The sequence below is a fragment of the Marmota marmota genome, unplaced genomic scaffold (genome assembly GCF_001458135.2).
Source record: "Marmota marmota marmota unplaced genomic scaffold, marMar, whole genome shotgun sequence".
Lineage (NCBI taxonomy): Eukaryota > Metazoa > Chordata > Mammalia > Rodentia > Sciuridae > Marmota > Marmota marmota.
The window spans coordinates 64,483,796-64,501,624 of record NW_026000026.1 but is presented as its reverse complement, the minus strand read 5'-3'; the positions used below and the strand labels follow the sequence as shown (position 1 = coordinate 64,501,624).

The 17,829-nt window shown below is 38.1% G+C and overlaps 1 long non-coding RNA gene across 1 annotated transcript; it reads right to left on the bottom strand.

The window, feature by feature from the left end:
- Positions 1–2,414: 2,414 nt before the first annotated feature.
- Positions 2,415–11,705, bottom strand: LOC125619080. Its single transcript, XR_007350570.1, has 3 exons — positions 11,695–11,705; positions 4,972–4,976; positions 2,415–2,668 (listed from the first exon to the last, which is right to left on the bottom strand). It is a non-coding gene; the product is annotated as an uncharacterized LOC125619080 (long non-coding RNA).
- Positions 11,706–17,829: the final 6,124 nt, after the last annotated feature.

Genomic DNA, 17,829 nt, shown 5'->3' with positions numbered 1-17,829 from the left:
TGAGAGGCTGACTTAATAAGCTGGATTTGCACTTATATGTCATCTCTTATATAATTGCATATTATGTATTTAAAACTTCAGATCATTACCAAACCACATAACAATTATTCCACAAATAGAAGAAGCTTAATTTACAAATAAAGGCTACATTTTATTGATTGATTATATACTTGATATCGCTTAGGTGGCAAGGAATATTCTGAATGACAATTGTTTTTTTTTTTTTTTTTTTGTCCTGGGGTGGAACCCAGGGTCACTCTAACATTGAGCCAAATACCCAACCATTTTTATTTTTTATTATGATACAGGGTCTAAGTTGCTGAGATTGCCTCAAACTCATGATTCTCCTGTCTCAGCCTCCCAAATCTCTGGGATTCTAAGCATATGCCACCAAACCTGGCAAGAAATGGAATATTTTAAAAGTCACATCATTGAGTTGTCATTATAATTGAGTTGCTTTCTATAATTAGGTTTAATCTATACAAATCATGTTAACAAGGGTCTGTGGCCTTGAGGGAATGACACTTGATAGATATGCTTTAGAAGTGGTTGTCCTCATGTTAGTTCATATTATGCATACAACATCTTCTTAGCTACCCTGACCTGGCCTCCAAAACAGGAAGCATAAAACCAAGATGTTGCCAGGCATGAAGAAATTTCAAGAGTTGGGAACTGGAGCTGACTCCACTTTGTCCTGGTTCACAAGTTTCTTTCCACAGGCTCCAGAATCAGTGATCCTAGCTGAATCATTCACAGAAAACACTTCTTTGTAAAGGAATGTTTTTTCAGGGTCTTTCTGTTTGAAGAAACAGAATCAAGATGACTTAAAACAAGTCAAATATCAGTGAAAGAACTTTGTCATAATAGAGCCCTTTGATCATATTTGAACATATACTTCAGTTTTTGCAGTGTCTCATGTTCCAGTCAGGGTGGATCAGGATAATTTTTAATGGACCAATCCTTCAGTAACACTAATAAGGAAATAAATAAGACTAACATGTGCGCAGTCTGAATAGACTAAGTGGTGAGGCAGCCACACCATATGAGGAAAGAGCTGGATGGAAACAAGGCCAGCCTAGGGAGAGCCTTGTCTCCTCTTGTCCAGAAAAAAAAAAAATTAGATTCATTTTAGTAAATAGTGTGGCACCATGAGAAAAACAGGTATATGACATGTCTCTGCTTTGAAGCTTACAAGGAAGAGAGTGGAGAATAGGCTTACATAAGTAAAATTATTAGGATATTAGGGGACAAGAAAGACTTTGCAATAATAAGCTATGGTAAGGAGAAATGAAGTTCTACAGATGCAATCTTTAGGGGACAAATGGTTTAAGGTGTAGGAAAGACATAAAAGTTCAACCTGCATATCTTACAGATCACAGTTACTATTGATACATTTGTGTTAACTTTGCTTTATTGTGGATTATAAACAAAGCCCCAGAAAACAAATAATTACAAATGATCAATTTATAGATGAAGATTATATTGCAGTGGTCCCCCAGGGATGACAGATTGGCTTTGAGAGACAATACCCAAGAGTGACATTTGGTATAATTAAAAAGAGAGGGGGAAGAGAAAAGCTATAACTGAAGCTTTAGTTAGAATCTTGTCAATGCCAAGTCACAACTGCCTTGTGCTGTGGATTCCTTCCTGCAGGCTGCAGGATGAATGATCTGGTCTGAAACACATACAGTACACTGCAGAACTGGGACCATGACCCCTGGGCTTTCTCCTGCTGGCCCTCTCAGATATTCCAGTTGGTGTTGCCAGCTTTACAGTCTCCCTGGGCCTATTTACCTTAGTAATTGCACCTGATGCATTTATATTGGTAATAATTTTTTTCCTCCCTGGAACCCTGAGATCTCATTTATTCACTAGTGCAATAAAGTGGTGGAGAGAAAATCCCTCCCTAAAGCAAGGAGGGGAAGAATTGTTTAGGGAAAATAGCAACCATGCTAACTGTGGCTCTAATTAAAACATCAACAGAGCCTTCTATCTTATTTAGATGGTGGCTAGTATCTGCACCTCTGTGTACCTCTAGGCCAACTCTAGTCCATCTGTGGACAGCATTGCTAACCTCATTTTTTAAAATCCATTGTTAGTGGGTTTTCATTTCAAAATGTAACAATAACAGCCCTAGGGTGGAAACACAAGAATTCTTTGGCCACAGCTTGCAAAAACCATGCTTGGTAGTGTGTGTGTAGGGAAAATTACTTTGAATAACAAAAGCACAAACAAGAACTGATAGAATAATAAGCAATTAAGGTGGATTAACAACAGTTGCTGAATTCCAGCTGTTGGCTACTGATGCAGGCTCTTTAATTCAAACTAGTTGCAACCCGTTGTTATCCCGGAGACCAAAAAGGAGAGAAGTGTATCCCTGGCGGTGCCCATATCAGGATGGCTTTATTGTTTTCTTTTGTAGGGGATTTAAGTATTTAGGGTATGTTTTGCCTTCTTCGGTTTTCTTACAGTATTATTCATCTTTTGCCACCTTCTATGGTTTTGATACTTTCGTGTGTGTGTGTGTGTGTTTGTGTGTACTTTTTGCTTTAGGACAATTAACCAAAATCTTTGTGCTTGGTGTTTGGTTGTAGCCTATTAAGAATACAAGAGAGCAAAGCAGGTGCCTATCTCCATTTCCAAGAGGAAAGAGGAGCTCACAGTAAATCTGGATTGTATCCTGGGCAGCAGCTAGGCCACACTGGGGGCTTCCTTAAGGAGGGCAACCTCATATAATTATGCACTCTATTAAACAACCCTGGAAACAGTATAAACAGGTAATTACAGGGTAATCACCTTGGGTAGTCTGTCTACTGCAGCCTTACCACAACATTTTTCATTGGCATCAAACTTCCATCCTTGGAAGGCCTTGCTGATGGCTCTCAGGGTTAGGCCTTCCTACAAGTGGCCAGAGGTCTGAGGTGCAGGCCAGCTTCATGTGTGACCTGTGCAGTCACACAGGGCCTGAAGCTTAGGATATTTGGTGTAATATTATACTGTCACTCTTCTCAAACTTCATAATTTTACCTTTGAACTAGAGTTTTGTTAAGTAGAGCATTGCATGAGCAGAAGTGAGATATGCAAAATATGTGTTCACCCATTATCTTATCATTTGCATATCATGTTCAAGATGTCCCATAAATACAGGATTCAGGTGGACTGTGATTTGTGGGAATTCAGGGAGACTCCAAGCAAGTACATAATTAGCATGTTATGGAACCTACTTGTTTCTATAGAAAGTTGGCAAGATGTGCACAGGTCAGGAAGTAAAATTTGTAAGCTGAGTTAGTTTCACTTGAGTTCATTTCCTGCAGTGTTTCCACTCGCCCGGTCAGAATGAAATAAATACACATGTACAAGTTAGGCAATACTGTGTCATATTGGTAATTTTACATACTGGTTAAGCATCCTCAGATTTGCATTTAAATTTCATTATACTCTATAAGGACGAATGATAAAATTTATGCTAATAATTAAATATTTTAGATTTTTCTTAGGACACAGAAAATTAAAAAAATTTGAGAATTGAAGGAAAGAACAAATAAGAAAGAAAATAAAGCTCTTTATTTTTTTTCTTTAATGACACCCCCTACCCTTGCTTTTTAACAAGGAGTACTACATTTTTATACTGTGCCCTTGTTAAACTGCTGAGGCCCATCCAACTGGGATGAATAGAAGAGGTTTCCACTCTCTCCTAATGTTTCCCAGGCAGCCTGTGAGATGCAGATACCAAACAAATATATATCTCATGCCTTCCTTAGAGCCTTAGTTGATGCACACCCGACAAGTTTCCATTTAATCATATCCCTCTCCATTTCAAAGTTTTTGCCATTCAAAGAACATTTCACATCCTTTCTTACCTAGGTAAAAATATCTTTTTATGACTATTATTTTCTCCAGTAATATATGAAGGCCCTTTTACCTTGTAGACATGGTTAGCAAAAGAGGAATTTTGTGCAGCATAGAAATTTAAAATACCCTTCCTGCCTAGGGCTCTGCCTCTAACCCTTCGCTGACATTTCTGTTTTCAGCAGATTGTTAACTTGTTCCTACACATGAGTTAGGAGATGAAAGTGGTTGATTTGTTTGCCTTGATGACAGTCATCAGATCTCTGATACAAGGGTACCTATTACTACAGATAGAAAAAATGATCAGACTAATGCTTTGTTCACAATATCATGTAATCCTATATACCACTCTCATCCAAGACAACTCACTAATTAGTTTCTAGGTCCAAACCATGTTAATAAATGGAAACAACCCCAGGGAGCTGGTTCTGAAACCACGGGTGCCTACTTTGGAACAGTGGGAAAGCTGGTCAGGAGGAGGGTAGGCAGTGAGCCTTGCCAAAGAATCCCAGGAGACTTTGCTTTCTAGAGTTTAGCAAAAACCAAGATTATAAATGGGAAATGACTTGCTCCTAGCAACCAACCACATGAAGTGTCTACTTTGTACTCTCTGAAAACGACTTTGTCTCAGCAGGAGAGATGATGGCCCAGTGTGAAGAGGACAAGCCAAAAGCCCTACTCCATCTGGATTTTGCAGTAGGTTTGCTTATCCAGGTTTCTTCTTCAGCATGTTCCTCCTTGGGAATGGGTCATACACTTTAGGAAGCTGCAGTTATTCTTTAAGTACACTCTATTGCTTAGCAAGCCCCAAAGAGACAGTATCGACTATTGTCTTGAGCAGGAGTTAGTAACATTTTCCCAGGGAAGGCACATTTGCTCTTCTGCTGCAGGTCTGTTTTTGTGAGAACAGAGGGAGGAGAGTTTTAGGGCCTGCCTGATGTGTAGACAGCCTTGTGATAAGGTGCTTCACATTCCCTCCTAGAGGTCAAATGATCATCTACTGAAATGCAAGCTGCAATTAACTTTGGGAGAATGGGCTGAGGCTAGAAGAAAAGAGAGATCTGAACAAGGAGTCAGGAAGTGGACCCCTGGATCTCCTCTCAGGCCAGTGCTTGAGATGACCAAGGCTTTCTTCACCTTTTTGAGGATAGAGACCACCTCTTCTCTCCTGGATTTTCCTGGATTTACTTCAGGGTTAATTGGACCCTGTGACATATCTAGAGTCATTCCATACCAAAGGTCACTGATGTTAGAAAATCCTAACTTTAAAGGATGATTAGAAATGTGGTGTTTTAAAATGTTGTTTTATTTAACCCGTTTTTAGGAAGAGGAGAGACCAAGGAATTTTAGACTGCTTGAAAACATGCTTTATTTGTCATACCTCCTCACCTCCCCTCATATATCTGACATAGGATTTTGCATATTCTGGGGAGTAACAGATAACTTATTAAAAATGAGAAATATTAATAAATTAAGAATCCATATTTACTTGCTACCCATGTCAGTGACATCACAAAAATTTTATTGAAGTAAACAAAGAAATTATTTTGTACTTTATTTCTGGTCACTTTAAGAGAATTATACTCATTGCAAAGTAGTGTTTAGAACGTTGACTCTAGAGTCAAACTGCCTGGGTTCTGAACTTGGCAGTAATGCTAACTAGCAGTGTACTCTTGAGAAAGTGTCTGTGCCTCTGCCCTCATCTGCAAAATGTGGGTAATAATCGCATGCAACCCAGGATTGTGGTGACTATGAAATTATTTGATGCATATAAATTACTTAGGTCTATGCCTTTGTACATAAATGTATGCTATCAATAATATTCCAAAGGCAAGATATTCCAGTTGTGTGCAAAGGAGTTAGGAAAAAGAGCCAACTGCTCATCATAAAGTTTGTGCAGGTTAATGGAATTAACTGAAGTTAATCTGTTTGCACATGAAGTCTCTTTAAAAGTACAAGTTAATATTCTCTGGTCACATCACAGTTGGCAAATTCAAATAAGTACAATGTAAATGTATGACAGGTTTTCCAGAGTCTTATTATTTATGTGAGTTTTTTTTTTTTTTTTCCTTGGAAAAGGAATTTAGGAGCCATTGCAGTAGGCACCTTTCTTTCATTTGGTGCACAAGCAGGTTGGTAGGAATGTGGTGACTATTGGTAGGGAAACAAGGTGTGAGGAACACTCTGCAATTACCTCACACATTCAGTCCGGGTCTTTAATTTTTCTTATCAGTAATTCACTTCAGATAACAACTCTGGAGATAAAATAGGCCTTAGGGGTTGGCTGAGGGGAGGTAGAACAAAGGTTTTATTGGTCTTTTATCTCCTGTTTACTGAAAAGTATTTGGTTGTAAAAGATAAAGACAAAACTATTGTGTCAGCTCCAGAAAATGAACAAATAAAAGTAATTATTGCAGAGGGGCATTGAGTAACAAATAGAATATATTTACTTTTCCCCAGTTGGTGCCTTCAAATCTATAATAATTATTTTTCAGCAATTTTTTGGCTCTGCAGTTGAAAAATCACACAAGAAGAGGCCTTCCGGCTAATTTTCTTTCAGAGCAAAATTGAGGGATCTGACATCTTCCACTAATTTTGTTGTAGGAGGATCATAAACTGGTGGCTTCTTTCTGTGATTAGAGCCTCACTCACAAGAGTGAATGATGTAGCAAAGCACATTCCTAAAGCTTCTTGAGTCACAATGAAGAGAATGAGATAATCATAATAGATAAATTAAATAATAAGTATTTATGTGAAGTCCTGAATATTCATCAAGAATTACATTAGAAGGAAAAAATAATGTGTTTTTCTTTAAAAACACTATTTTTTAAAATTTATAATTTATATAACGTTGAAATAGGTAATGATCTTCCCTGCAGAATCGTAATCGTAATAAAAGGATGACATAGAACTCTGAGTGTCTTGTGCAGTATTTTAGATAAAGTCTTGGAAGCATTTGTACAAAACTGGCCATGAATATTGCTTTGCTTTTTGAGGACTGGATTATGTTTTTTTAAGTCTTCATGGTTTTATGACCACAGAGTTTCTTTAAACACTATGCTTAGGAAAGTTTGTGAGGTTTTTCCCCTTTTATTTATTATTTTTAAATTAACTTTTTATCTCTCTGTGTGTAGTACATGTACATGGTACAAAATTGAAAACTTATAAAGAGCATACAGTGTACAATATGTCTCCTTCTATTTTCCAGTCATTCAATTCTGCTCTGAAAAGGTAACTTTTATTTATAGATTTTGGGGTTTTACATAGATAGCTATAGAAATTGCAGGCTTCCTTTTATAGTCCAAAAACAAAGAAATGAACACAATGGAAGCTCTAGATAATGCCATTGAGAAATGATGTAATCGAGTCCTGTTGCCTGGAGTACACACCGTGTCATAATTTTTAATGTGCCCAGAGGAGGAGCCTTGTCCTCTAACCATTAACATACAGTCCGTTTGACTAGATGTTGGAAAAGCCAGCATATGTTCTGTCCCCAATGGTGACAAAGCCAGAACTCTCTGAACATTTTATAACTAAATTCTGATAACACATGTGCTCCCTAACTCATAAATCACGTCATGTCAAGATATGGCTCGAATGAGAATAAATGTAAAACGTGCTATTAAACTTTAAGCAGGTATAAAGCCCAGTTTATTGTCTGAGAACTGGGTTTTAAGGTTGCCAAGTGAAAGGGTTAATGGAATCTCATCCTGTTTTTAAATGTGTAATGAGCAGCAATTCTGCAAGGTACCATAACTATCAGAATGGCTAGAGTTTGCATAACTAGGAATAGCAACTACATTTCTTTTCCCCACTTGTGACCCAGAAAGTAAAGATAAATCTGAGCATCCTCTGTAATGCCTTGGTCCTGCTATGCACACCTCGACTTCCTTACCTCTATTACAATTCTTCACTGATGTAGTGATAGACACAGGCCAGTGGTTAGTGGTTCCCCTTAATATCTGAAGGGAGCTTCCATGTCTGATGAATTTTGGCATGTAGGCAGTGACTGCTGCAGAAAGGAGATGGACATTGTACCCTCCCTGTGGCAGGCCTGCAGTCTAAGCATGGCAGGGTAAGTTGCAAGGAATACTTGTCTTCCTTTCAAATGATTAATTTGATAATTCTTTTTTGGAGAGTGTACTGTAATTCATGGGTGTAGATTAACTGAGAATGTGGATGAATGGGTCAAGACAAATATACTGATAAGGCAGAGCGTGAGGCAGCTTCATTGTGTCCTGCTTACCAACTTGTCTAGAGTCCAGTGAGACAGAACATTCATGCACTTGAATTACATGAAGCAGGTTTATTACTTACAGATAGGTAGCAAGGTATAATAGAATCAAAGGATTCATTGCTGGCCAGACCCCAAAAGCTCAGGAAAACTACCCAAGAAGGTTTGAATCTCCTGAATGCACCACCACTGAGGGATTCTGATGGGGGGAAAGCAGCTCAATCTGTGTCAATTATACCTTGGGGCATGAGGGGCTCATGTGTTGAATGATGGAATAAAGTTTGGCATGTTCTGGCTAGATATCCCCTTATCTGTCCAGATTTTACATTTCTACACATTCTGCAGTTTTTCTTGAGAACTACAAGCAAGAAACAGGGGTAGGGTTGGAGAATTGAGTCATTGAAGGCTACCCACGGAACTGTTCTGCACATGATCCTTTCCATGTGCATGTGCTTTTTCTTTTCTTTCATTTTTTCTTTAGACCTTGTGGGTAGGTAGGTCATGTCAAGTCAACCTCAAAATGCTTAGAAGTTTCAGGGTCCCATGAAATGAGTTCCAAATTCACAGTGGAATAATAATTTCTCAGGTATTGTTTTTTTACTCAAGGGAAATTTAAATGTGTGAAGCTTTATTAAAATTTAATCTGGCTCAATATGTGAATTTGCTATTGATTAAATGACATAGAATACATTAGTAACAATCATAATGGTTAGACTTCTGATAACATATTATATATACCTCAAATTCTATTACAAATACATATTTTACTTTGGAAGGCTTAAGACTAAAACCCTCTGCTTCAGGCTTTGGACAATCTCTTTAAAGGGATGTTCTGTTTTTTTTTTTAATTCAATTTTTAAAATGCATATTAATTTCACTAACTCTGTGTGTGTGTATGTGAGTGTGTGTGTGTGTGTGTGTGTGTGTGTGTGTGTTTGTGCATGTGCATGCTTGTGTATTCTCAAGAAGGGGCTCAGAGTAAAACCAGGTATAGCTTCCAAATGGAGTTCTTTCTGTTTGGGGGATTAGTAAAATAATTAGATGCTTGTAGGATTCCATCCGTAACAACCATGGCTTTTAAAAAGTCTATCAACAAGAAGGGACTCTTGCAAACCTTTCCTGCTAGTGAATAACTAGATATATATGGGAAACCAAAAACAGTAACAAACACATCATTTCTTTATTTCATTCATCATCTTTGACTTTGGGGATTAAATTAATAAGGTCAATGTGAAACATAATAAATTAAAATAAAATATTGAATAAATTTTGAAAACATTGCCTTTTATGACATAAGTAACTTATAAAATGAATGATCAATGAATCTAGCAAAATTTAACCAAATTGCAAAGTAGAAGATAAAATTTGCTTATGGCAATTATTATTTCTAGCTGTTTGTAGCTGTGGTGAACTTTTTTTGTTTGTCCAGTTGCCAGTTTAGAAGCTAGGTATCCAGCAACAAAATTCATCTATTCCCTGGGTGAAAAAAACTTTCCCTCTCAGCATGTGTTCTAAATTTGCCACCATTTTTTTTTCAAGGACACAAGTCTCAAAATGTTAATTTATATCATAAACTCTGAAAGCTGCTGATTGGTCTATTAGACTGCCTTGGATTTCTATTTCTAAATTTTCATTATTGCTACTCCCTTTAAATCCATTTCCCATCTGACACTGGATATAACATAATAGTCTGCTAGCTGGTCTGTGTAGCCTCTCAGCATAGGGAATAATCTTTATAAAATTAAATTCAGCAAATATTTGTTGGCACCTGTTATACAAACATTGGGCTTGTTGCTATAGGGGATACAAAAATGATTAAAACACAGACCCTATTTTCAAGGAGCTTTACAGTCAGAGGGGGAATAAGATTGGCACAAACATAGCTGTCATTCAAGGCACAAGATGTTATGACACTGAACAAAACTTACATAGTTTCTCTGCACAAGAAGTTATAATGACTCCCTCTCACCTTTTGGATCAAATGAAGAATTCCTACTCTATAATTTGACACCATCCTAGCTATTTAAAATTAGGTTTTACACTACCCAGCAAACCTCTACTCTGCTACTGTCCTCTGCCTAATGCTGTTATGAACACATCCATGCACATTTTCCTTCCTTCCCTTGTTCATTCATTATTTTTGCGGATGCCAACTGCTTGTCAGATACTGTAGTAGGTAATGTAGAGGAAATAAAAGTGAATCAATCCCTGTCTTGAACAACTTACCATCTAGTAGGAGGAGATAGACAAGAAGACAGAGATCTGAAGAATCAGGGTATGATAACAAAATGCACAAAGTACCCAGGGAGGAGAGAGGAAATGATGGCCTCCTAGAGGAAGGAAGTCTTGCCAGTTGATTAGGCATTCACCAGGAAGAAAAGGAGGGGAGACCATTCCAGAAAGAAGAGTGTATAGTAATTCATGGCAGTGGGACAGAATTTGGCTTGATGAGGGTGCTGGCAGCAGGAACAAGAATTTGTGGGCAAAAATCACACTTGCAAAAAGAGCCAGGTCACAATGGTCTTGGACTCTACCCCAAGAAGTTGATTTTTTTTTCTTTTGTGTCAGAAAACCCTGCCTGAAGATTTTAACAGAGATATGAGAGTTGTAGGTCGTAGAATATGAGAGCTACAAGAGGCAGTTAGGGCAGAGAGTTGGAATATGTCCAGCCAAGGTGGCGGGGAGAGACTGAAGTAAATTTATTGAGGAGATCCTAAAATAATGTTCAGAATTTCTTCTTCCAGGTCTTCTCTGCTTTGGTATACATATGGTAGTCAGGACAGGATAGATTCATACCATAGTAACAAACAGCCCCAGGATTCAGGGATTTGACAGTTTATTACTGCTGGTAAATTTTCTCTGCGAATGACTCAGTGATAGAGGCTATTTCACCTTACAGTTTTGCCATCTTGACACAGCCTCTATGTAAGAGAACACTGTCTTGCTTTAGCTCAGAAGATATTCACTTGCCTTTTGCCCACAATTCTGCCTAAATTTAAGGTATAATACCTCTCTAGGTATTATACCCTCATGTACCTAAAAGGAGATGAAAGTAGATGAGGATCAACTCTAGCAATCCCTACCATTTAAATGTCTTTTTATCTTTTATATATCAGGATTTCTGTATATATCACCGGAACTACCCTCTTCTATTTAATTATGCATTTTCTTAGAATTATCATTTAGTTCTTTCTTAGGGTGTGTCTCCTTTCTCCAGCTATCTGAGCCTAATAAGCTCTTAAGGATAGATAGCATCTTCTATGTCTTTTAACTTTAATTCTCTCACCAATTCTAATATTGAAGGAAAAGCCACTACACTGCATAAGTGCTTATGAAAACACACTGGGTTGAATTTGACAGGTTTGTTTTTCCTCTGTAAGGGCTTAGGTACTCTTTTAGACACATACACACTCAGGAATCATCTGATTTGTTTTTCCTTTTGTTTGTGATTTCACATCTGTCAGATAATTGGAATCTGATTTGAACTCAAATGAATCAATAGGGGTTGGATTCTGTTTTACTGTAAAGCCTTTAATGTCATTTCACCTCTGAGACATTCATTTCACGTCCTGGTCTAGTAAAAACTGAACAACATTTACCCTGAACATGACATTACTTTGGCACGTTTTAAAGGTGAATCTGAAAGTTTAAGGGCATCTAAATATGCCATCCTCGCTTCAGTATCCAGTTGGCGAGGTTCAATAGAAAACAAATAAATTGCCATCCCCTGTTGAAAAGATCCAGCTTAAAAAATGGAATATTGTGAAATGAATTTATATGCAATAGAAGGTGAGGTTGAGACCCATGGAGCACTTTATCTGAATCTGTGTTTTCTTAAACAGAGGACTGACCATTTCATCTTTTTTTTGGTCAATTTCTTTGACTTTTTCTTCCCTTCTAAGCCTGACTTTTAAAATAAGTATGACTTAGTGAAGCTAACTCTGGTTCCAATTAGTTCCCCATAGTATAAAGACAGAATAAGTGAGTATCTGTAGTTTTTGAACATAATCTATAGGACGTGGATATGGCAATAATTATTTCTGGACCAACACAAAAAGCTAACAGATAATTCAATCTTTCTTTTAAAAATAAAATTGGGGGGGGTAGTTGTCGATGGACAGCATGCTTTTATTTTATTTGTGTATCTTTTTATGTGGTGCTGAGGATTGAACCCAGTGCTTCCATGTGCAAGGCAAGCCCTCTGCCACTGAGCTTCAGCCCCAGCCCTCAATTCAATTTTTCTTGAGGACTGATTCTACCACAGACATTTTCTGCCCTGGGGGAAAAAAAAAAGATAAGAAAAAGAGATTCATTCAGTAGTAAAAGGGCTAGCTGTTTATCTGTCATCCAGCAAACCTGAAACACTTATATTATGCTAGCACACCTCAGGGGGTTACTTGCTGGCTTCCACTTCTGCCTGAGAATTTGCTACAGTGAAGTGTGGGTATAGTCTTGCTTTCTTTTTTTTTTTTTTAATATCAAATTTGCATTTTAACATTTTTCATTCTTCATAGCTAAGAAGGAACTTTCTTTTTTTTTCCTAGTCATTTCTACCTCGGGACTGCTACACATTGAAGCTGGGCTAAAATTGGGTCATATAGTGCAGACAGAGATGAGAAGCAGAAAAGGGATTTGAATAGAAGTTCAAAGAAAAGGAACAGGATTAGAAATTCAAACCCTCCTCTTAGATTTTTATTTATTTCTGCCCTTACCTCCCCCCCCCATTTTTAAAATTCTGCCTTATAATTCTATTTCTCCTGTAATAACTTTAATTTTCTTCCTTATTTCCCATCTTCCATTTTTCTACTTCTCAATTCTTGAGAACATTATTATGTATCTGTGTTTGTGTGTGTGTGTGTGTGTGTGTGTGTGTGTGTGTGTATTCCCTTTTCTATATATACTTCCATTGAGTCATTACTACATCTTCTTGCAAGCATTCCTCATTTCTCAGAATCAGGATCCAAATGCAAAATAATCATGATTGTCACAACAACTCAACATCTTCCCTGGGCCCTTCCTGGATGCCCTGGGCATTAGCTGCTCTATCTCATTCAATTCCTCACCAGCATCCTATTTAATTAATTTGTCTGAGGTCCTATAAATGAAAAGTGGTAGAGCAGGATTTTCTAGTGGTTTTACTCCCAGTGCCAGTGCTCTTAGAGTAGAATCTTGGGGCAATGATAAACTTCATGTCATTGGCTTATACATTTTAAATTCAGAAGGATTCTCAGGAAATGAGAACTTTAGTGGGGAGGGATCTACTGGGAATTGAACCCAGGGATGCATTAGCACTGAGCTACAACGCCAGACCTTTTTATTTTTTTTATTTTGAGAAAGGGTCTTGGTAAGTAGCTGAGGCCATCCTTGAACTTGTGATCCTCCTGCCTTAGCCTCCTGAGTTGTGGTGATTACAGGCATGCATCATTGTGTATGGCTCCCAAGAAATCACGTAATTCTGCTCTGGCTTTCCTCTAATTCCAGTGACTATATGCATACTGTTTGTTGCAATCTTCCATGTTAGTTCTGAATCAGATCCTCAACATTATTTGGAAGCTATGCACTGAGAAAGAAATTTCTTTTATGTTATCTTTGCTGGAACCTGACAGCTTCTTACGCTGACTCCATTAGTAGTAGGAGCAGTGGTTTGGAGAACCATGTGTCCTCCCTCACTGTGGGCACCTACTCCATAATTCTCAGAAGGCTCAAAACCATTAACCTTGGGAGAGAGCAGAGAGCTCCCAAGCTCAGCTTGATATAGATGCTAAAGGTGTTCAGCAGTTGCAGAGTCGCAGCTGTGTTACCTGTTTTGCACTAATTAGGAGTAACCATGAATCTGTTTGACAATTAAGGACAGAGTGAACTTTAAGGCATATCGGTGCCATGGGACAGTAAACAGTTCTCAAGCAAGCAAAATGAAAATTTGCAACCAGTACTGCGTTTTACCAAGACTATAAAATTTCTTTAATAATGTGGATTCAAATGTATAAGTAAAAGTCTGAGGTAGATTTTCTGCCATCTGAGAAAGTTCTCTCTTGGGGAATAACTCTGTTTCAAATTCTTGGTAGTGCAAGTAGCTATGTGAGTGTTGTGCCACCTACCAGGTGAATAATAATTATTTCAACATAAGTCTTAACCAGTTCTTGGATTTCAGTTGCCTATTTTTTTTTTACTATCCCCAAAGTACATATCATATCAGTTTAGCAATTAGATACCTATCTAGAATAGGAAAGCACAAAAAACATTCACTATCTCTTAAAATTCATATTTATGAGCCATATTTGAATTTAAGACTTTCTGAGGTTCTATTTTCTGTTCTTCTTTTCCTTTTCCCTCCAACTCATTTGTACTCACGTATGTTTATTTCCAGTCACTTGATTTTGGTCATGAGTTCTCTTAAATCATGCTCTTTGTGCCTGAGGGGAGATTTATTGGGACTCTGCTCTTGAAAAACCTGATGCTGCATGTCAGATGAGAGTGCCCTCCCAGCACCCAGAATCTGAGAATGAGACAGCAGTCAGGGTGAGTCTTAGAGAAAGGACTCAGGAAGACGGAGGAGTTTCAGGAAAAGTCTGTGTGCTGTGTGGTATAGTTCAAAACTGTAAATATAATCAAGCCAGGTGGATTCCATGACAACAAAGAGGATTAGGGCCTGGGTGGATCTGGTAGACCATTGAGACCTCTGTGAATAGATGTCAATTTATTTATATCTGTTCTCCCCAAGGGTGGGGGGGACCAACAACAACATAGTTTGATGTCTAAATGAAGTAATCTCTAGAAAGAAAAGGGAGATTATATTTGTTAAACTGTATAAAAAAATCAGAAGATAATATGGCTTTGTTCACAGTATTACATAAAGAAGATTAAAGACGAGGAACAAGCTGCTTAAACACTGTAAACTAATTAGTTCTACGAATTGTTTTCCCGAGGTTCATGAGATATGAAACATTGGCACCAGTGCGTGAAATACACTCTGCCTCAGTGCTCTTTTCAATTTATTTTTCTGTTAGTGTCATGTGTGTGTGTATGTGTGTGTGCTTGTGTGGGTGTGGGTATGTATGTATGTATGTATGTATAAAAGCAGCCAAAATAGAAAAAGGAGGGAGAGCAAAGCCTGTCGGATGATGGGGGTTGACATTTTGTCATCTTAAGCCTGGCACAGGAGGGTCCTCCTCTAATACCCTGTGTAAATACCAGCTTCATTTTCTGCCATCACAGGCTACATTGCGCAAATGATGTCATGACAAGGCCCAGAGGAATTCCTGCTGCTGCTCACAGCACTTTGGCAGCTACCAACACAGCTAGGCCCAATCCACAGAAGCACCTTAATTTGTTTCCCGGGACCTGAGTCTTTTCTGAGAGTAGGCCAGGAGGATATTGAGTGAGGGTGCGGTCATCACTGACCTCTCCTAGTTCAACAAGAAGATTTATTGTTTTCTTAGCCTAAAATTGAACATAGTCTTAGGTAGAGAGCCAGCCAAGGCTAAATTTTCATTCCCCAAATAACATATCTGTAACTATATTTGCTTAATTTAAACTAGAGTAGTAAGCATTTTTTAAATGTAGCACATTTTATCTTTTTCAGAAGTTTGTCTTTATATGAATATTATTATGAGTGAAAGGCAATGGGTTTTCTCATGCTCAGCACTGTTGTAATAAGATCATATTATAACCCTGATTCTGTCATTTCTTTTTTGTTTCTTTTCTTGCATATATTGTGGAAAAGCAGGGACCCTTACCATAAGCATTCCCAGATGTCCTGGTTAGAATCAATCACTATTTTTTCCTTATTCTCAGAATACAATGTAAAAGATACCATCCTGTCTTTCCATTTCCCCATCAAGCTTCCTAGATCTAATGTTTCTCCTTCAGCACTTTCTGGCCCAGCCTTGTGGAGAGGACAGTCTTCACTGTAACAGAAGGCATCCTTATTCACTAATGTGTTGATCTCCATCTTGTCCAGCCAGTTGTTTCCCGCCAGGTCAGCATTGAGTGTCGTAGCCTCTCTTTCTTCTGACTCTCCTGAACACAGGGTAACCATAAGATTTGCAAATTTACAGTTTGACATTTCTGGGTCCATAGTTCTGTCCTTTGCCTCTTTGCAGGAGACTTTAACTTCCCGTTGGCTGCTGCACACTTCTTATATCTGTGTTTTTCACTGTCATAGCCCCCACATCATAGAACAGAGCCTACTGTGTGAAAGAGCTCAGTAAATATGCAGAATGAATTAAATTCACAGATGCCCTCTGCCCCTCAAATGCCCCAAGTCACTCATCACACCTATTCCTCTAGTCTGCCAAACCTACTTCTCATTTGTTCTGTCATTTAAGTTCATCTTTCCTCTTTCCCTTTGTTCAGATTTCTGTTGCTTTCATGTTCTCCTTTCTGCTCACTTCTGAGCAGCAGGCATCCCTCGAGGTCCACGCCCCCACTGTCCCTTGCTTCTCTATTCCTCTTTACTCCCACGCCTGGGCCCTTGTACAAGCCCTCAAGTAGTCTTTTCTGGACTCGTTGCCCCAAAGTCATGTAACTGCTTTCCCCCCGTTGTATTTGTCCCCAGTTCTCCTACTGGAATTACTTCCCTGAGTCGCAGGTATGAATATATCAAAAACCAGGTGATCACTCACTGCCGTAACAAAGCAAGACTACCTGAAGAGTAGCATCCAAAGCCTCTTTCCATCTGACATGTTGGTATATCTGGCCTCTTCCTCTCATCTCCCTGCTGTCTCTCAGTGTCTCAACCCTTTGTGCTGCTCAAATTGTGACTTCTTCCAGGAAGCCCTTGGAAAGCTCTCCTTTAAGGTTTGGTTTGCTTTGAATGCAGTTTTCAAAGCAAACCAGTTATTTACATAACTGATAAATGGAACACTTCCCCTCTCCCACTAGAATTCTTTGCAAAACAGAGTGCATGTCATAAGTCTTGATTTCCATATAGTGCCTAGGATAGTGTTTTATCAATAGCCTTCTGTGTTGTTACATTTTTATAAAATTGACCTCTTTATTACATTCTACCATATGTAACAGTTGAATATTTCTTGTCTCTATCATTCACTTCTTAAAAGCAGAGAGCATCTCTGATACATCTTTGTACCCCTTCATGGGACAAGAATTAGTAGGTTGATAAAAAATGTCATTAAACTTAATTTTAAGCAGAAACAATAAGGCTTTTTTGTTGTTTGTTTTGTTTTTGTTTTTCTCTCTTCTAGTACTGGGGATTGAACCCAGGGCACTTTACCATTGAGCCACACCCCCAGTCCTTTTTATTTTTTATTTTGACACAGGGTCTTGCTAAGTTGCTAAGGCTGACTTTGAAATTGCTATCCTCTTGCCTCAGCCTCCTGAGCCATAGGATTACAGTGCCACTGTGACTGGTGAGAAATAATGAATATTGAGTGGGTAAAAATGCGAATGATTCTAGCAACACATTAATTTATGGAAAAAACAACTTCAAGCATTTAGCATATATTTTATTAAATAATAGTATCAAGGTTGTAATATGTTGGCTTTTCCAGTTTTAACTGGACCCTTGTGTGTATGAAGCATGTCTTCAAAGTATTTTTGACATGGATATGTATTATTTAAATGATTTTTAAAGCTCATATAAGCAGGTTCTTATAGTATTTAGTCATCACCTCATAGACCTAAATGAGTACTATTTCAACTGAACTTAGGCAAACACCTTTTTTATATATGAAAGGGTATTTTCAAAGAGTGCAAGTATTGCATACTACAAATTCTATTTCCTTTTT